Below are 5503 nucleotides of genomic sequence, written 5' to 3' on the forward strand. Positions count from 1 at the left end.
TTGATATAAGGTTAGCGGAATTGCTAGCTAGAATAACCAGTTCAAAGAAGTACATAAATGACCTGGTGACGCTGAAAAACTTAACATGAGAACTTCATGAAGCATACAGAAGTATCAATAGCCGAATTGATCAAGCAGAAGAAAAGGCATCAGAGTTTGAAGATCAACTTAATGAAATAAAGCATGAACACAAGATTAGAGAAAAAAGAATGAAAAGGAATGAGCAAAGCCTCCAAGAAATATGGGGCTATGTGAAAAGATAAAACCTATATTTGATTGGTATACCTGGAAGTGATGGGGAGAATGGAACCAAGTTGAAAAACACACTTCAGAATATTATGCAGGAGAACATCCCCAACCTCGCAAGACAGGCCAACATTCAAATTCAGGAAATACAAAGAACACCACAAAGATACTCTTCGAGAATAACAACACCAAGACATATAATCTTCAGATTCCCCAAGGTTGAAATGAAGGAAAAAAATGTTAAGGGCAGCCAGAAAGAAAGGTCGAGTTACCCACAAAAGGAAGCCCGCCAGACTAACAGCAGATCTCTCTGCAGAAACACTACAAGCCAGAAGAGAGTGGGGGCCAATATTCAACATTCTTAAAGGAAAGAATTTTCAACCTAGAATTTTATATCCAGCCAAAATAATCTTGATAAGTGAAGGAGAAATAAAATTCTTTACAGAAAAGCAAATGCTAAGGGATTTTGTCACCACCAGGCCTTCCATACAAGAGTTCCTGAAGGAAGCACTAAATATGGAAAGGAAAAACCGGTACCAGCCACTGCACAAAGAAACTAAAATATAAAGACCACTGACACTATGAAGAAACTGCATCAACTAATCAGCAAAATAACCGGATACCATCATAACACAGGATCAAATTTACGCATAACAATATTAACCTTAGGGCTCGCTTCAGCAGCACATATACTAAAATTGGAATGATACAGAGGAGAATAGCACGGCCCCTGCACAAGGATGACACTCATACAATATTAATCTTAAATCTAAATGGACCAAATGCTGCAATTAAAAGGCACAGTCTGGCAAATTGGATAAAGAGTCAACACCCATTGGTGTGCTGTATTCAGTAGACCCATCGCACATGCAAAGACACATATAGGCTCAAAATAAAAGGATGAAGGAAGATTTACCGAGCAAATGGAAAGAAAAAAAAAAGATAGGGTTGCAATCCTAGCCTCTGATGAAAAAGAATTTAAACCAACAAAGATCAAAAAGACTAAAAGGGACATTACATAATGGTAAAGGGATCAATGCAACAAGAAGAGCTAACTACCTTCAATATATATGCACCTAATACGGGAACACTGAGATTCATAAAGCAAGTTCTAAGAGACCTAGAAAGAGACTTAGAGTCCCACACAATAATAGTGGGAGACTTTAACACCCCACTGTCAATATTAGGCAGATCAATGAGACAGAAAATTAACAAGGATATTGAAGACTTGAATGAAGCTCTGGACCAAATAAACCTAATAGATTTCTATAGACCTCTTCACCCTAAATCAACAGAATATACATTCTTCTTACCACATAACACTTACTCTAAAATCGACCACAGCATTGGAAATAAAACACTCCTAAGCAAATTCAAAAGAAGGGAAATCATAACAAACAGTCTCTCAGACCACAGTGCAATCAAATTAGAACTCAGGATTAAGAAACTCACTCAAAACCGCAAAACTGCATGGAAACTGAACAAACTGCTCCTGAATGAATACTGGCTAAATAACGAAATTAAGGCAGAAATAAATAAGTTATTTGAAACCAAGGAGAACAAAGACATAATGTACTAGAATCTCTGGGACACAGCTAAAGCAATGTTTAGAGGGAAATTTATAGCATGAAATGCCCACAGAAGAAAGGTGGAAAGATCTAAAATCAACACCCTAACATCACGATTAAAAGAACTAGAGAAGCAAAAGCAAACAACTTCAAAAGCTAGCAGAAGACAAGAAATAACTAAGATCAGAGCAGAACTGAAGGAGATAGAGACACAAAATACACTTCAAAAAATCAATGAATCCAGGACTTTGTTTTTTGAAAAGGTTAACAAAATGGACTGCTAGCCAGACTAATAAAAAAGAAAAGATAAAAGAATCAAATAGACAAAATAAAAATGATAAAGGGAGATCACCACTTAGCCCACAGAAATACAAACTACCATCAGAGAATACTATAAACACCTCTATGCAAATAAACTAGAAAATCTAGAAGAAATGGATAAATTCCTGGACACACACACCCTCCCAACACTAAACCAGGAAGAAGTAGAATCCCTGAATAGAGAAATAACAAGTTCTGAAAGTGAGACAGTAATTAATAGCCTACCAACAACAAAAAAACCCAGGACCAGACGGAGTCACAGCTGAATTCTACCAGAGGTACAAAGTGGAGGTGGAACCATTCCTTCTGAAACTATTCCAAACAACAGAAAAAGAGGGATTCCTCCCTCACTCATTTTTTGAGGCCAGCATCATCCTGATACCAAAAAACTGGCAGAGACAAAACAAAAAAAGAAAATTTCAGGCCAATAACCCTGATGAACATTGATGTGAAAATCCACAATAAAATACTGGCAAACAAAATCCAGCAGCACATTACAAAACTTATCCAACACGATTTCAGTGGGCGTAATCCCTGGGATTCAAGGCTGGTTCAACATACACATAACAATAAATGTAATCCATTGCATAAACAGGACAATGACAAAAACCATGTGATTATCTCAATAGATGCAGAAAAGGCCTTCGATAAAATTCAACACCCTTTCACGCTAAAAACGCTCAATAAATTTGGTATTGATGGAACATATCTCAAAATAATAAGAGCTATTTATGACAAACACACAGCCAATATCATACTGAATGGGCAAAAGCTGGAAGCATTCCCTTTGACACCTGCACAAGACAAGGATGCCCTCTCTCACCACTCCTATTCAACGTAGTATTGGAAGTTCTGGCCAGGGCAATCAGGAAAGAGAAAGAAATAAAGGGTATTCAAATAGGAAGAGAAGAAGACAAATTATCTCTGATTGCAGATGACATGATGGTATATTTAGAAAACTTCATCACCTCAGACAAAACTCCTTAAGCTGTTAAGCAACTTCAGCAGAGTCTCAGGATACAAAATCAATGTGCAAAAATCACAAGCATTCCTATACACCAATAGTAGACAAACAGAGCATGAGCAAATTCCCATTCACAATTGCTTCAAAGAGAATAAAATACCTAGGAATCAAACTTACAAGGGATGTGAAGGACCTCTTCAAGGAGAACTACAAACCACTGCTCAAGGAAATAAGAGAGGACACAAAGAAATGGAAAAACATTCCATGCTCATGGATAGGAAGAATCAATATCGTGAATATGGCCATACTGCCCAAAGTAGTTTATAGATTCAATGCTATCCCCATCAAGCTACCATTGACTTTCTTCACAGAATTAGGAAAAAAAAAACTACTTTAAATTTCATATGGAACCAAAAAAAGAGCCCATATAGCCAAGAAAATCCTAAGCAAAAAGAACAAAGCTGGAGGCATCATGCTACTTTACTTCAAACTACATTACAAGGCTACAGTAACCAAAACAGCATGGTGCTGGTACCAAAACAGATATATAGACCAATGGAACAGAACAGAGGCTTCAGAAATAATGCCACACATCTACAACCATCTGCTCTCTGACAAACCTGACAAAAACAAGCAATGGGGAAAGAATCTCTATTTAATCAATGCTGTTGGGAAAACAGGCTAGCCATATGCAGAAAAATGAAACTGGACCTCTTCCTTACACCTATATAAACATTAACTCAAGATGGATTAAAGACTTATATGTAAGACCTAAAACCATAAAAACCCCAGAAGAAAACCTAGGTAATATCATTCAGGGTATAGGCATGGGCCAAGACTTCATGACTAAAACACCAAAAGCCATTGCAACAAAAGCCAAAATTGACAAATGGGATCTAATTAAACTAAAGAGCTTCTTCCCAGCAAAATAAACTATCATCAGAGTGAACAGGCAACCTACAGAGTGGGAGAAAATTTTTGCAATCTTTCCATCTGACATAGGGCTGATATCCAGAATGTACAAGGAACTTAAACAAATTTTCAAGAAAAAAACAAAAAATCCCACCAAAAAGTTGGCAAAGGATATGAACAGACATTTTTCAAAAAAAGACACTTATGCGGCTAACAAGCATATGAGAAAAAGCTCATCATCATTGTTCATTAGGGAAATGCAAATCAGAACCACCATGAGTTACCATCTCATGCCAGTTAGAACGGTGATCATTAATAAGTCAGGAAACAACAGATCCTGGAGAAGATGTGGAGAAATAGGAATGCTTTTACACTGTTGGTGGGAGTCTAAATTAGTTCAACCATTGTGGAAGACAGTGTGGCAATTCCTCAAGGATCTAGAGCTAGAAATAACATTTGACCCAGCAATCCCATTACTGGATATATACCCCAAGGATTATAAATCATTCTACTGTAAAGACACATGCACACCTGTGTTTATTGCAGCACTGTTCACAATAGCAAAGACCTGGAACCAACCCAAATGCCCATCATGATAGACTGGATAAAGAAAATGTGGCACCTATACACCATGGAATACTATGCAGCCATAAAAAAGGATGAGTTCGTGTCCTTTGTAGGGACATGGATGAAGCTGGAAACCGTCATTCTTAGCAAACTAATACAGGAACAGAAAACCAAACACCGCATGTTCTCACTTGTAAGTGGGAGTTGAACAATGAGAACACATGGACACAGGGAGGGGAACATCACACACTGGGGCTTGTTGGGGGGTAGGGGCAAGGGGAGGGATATCATTAGGAGAAATACCTACTGTAGATGATAGGTTGAGGGGGTGCAGCAAACCACCATGGGACATGTATACCTACGTAGCAAACCTGCACATTCTGCACATGTATCCCAGACCTTGAAGTATAATAAAAAATAGAAAAAAAATGCAAATATTGCTCTTTGAAACATTTTAATGCTGTCTGTTATTGACTTAAAATAACTATTACAGATACCTTATTAGATTTTATATTTATTTCATTACATAGATATGAAATGTATGTGACAAAGACAGTAAATACTCCTTTTTGACATGTGACGTTGGTTATCTACTTAGCTTAATGCAAGTGATCATTTGTGGGATAATTTAATCATTCCAGACATATTAACAGATTTACGGGATGATAATACCATCCTTAGTATTGTTTTGAAGAATATAGATTCATTCCAAGAAATATTAATTAAAAAGGTAACAAGATGTTCTTCTAGGCAGAGATGCAGTTTCAAAGATAATTTATGTTTGTTTGCATATGAGGAGGTCATGGTCAACATATAAGCCAATAATAAAAGTAAATGTATTCCTGGTGTATACTAGGCCCTGAATGATTATTTATTTCAGGTATGAATATTTTGGTAAAATATGCTTCTATTTTTGACAGACAAT

The 5503-nt window shown here is 36.9% G+C and overlaps 1 non-coding gene across 1 annotated transcript; it reads left to right on the forward strand.

The window, feature by feature from the left end:
- Positions 1–914: 914 nt before the first annotated feature.
- Positions 915–1021, forward strand: LOC112436966 (U6 spliceosomal RNA). The gene has a single exon (XR_003025629.1). It is a non-coding gene; the product is annotated as a U6 spliceosomal RNA (small nuclear RNA).
- The last annotated feature ends 4482 nt before the right edge of the window (positions 1022–5503 follow it).

This window comes from Pan paniscus, chromosome 14 (genome assembly GCF_029289425.2).
Source record: "Pan paniscus chromosome 14, NHGRI_mPanPan1-v2.0_pri, whole genome shotgun sequence".
NCBI classification, from domain to species: Eukaryota; Metazoa; Chordata; class Mammalia; order Primates; family Hominidae; genus Pan; species Pan paniscus.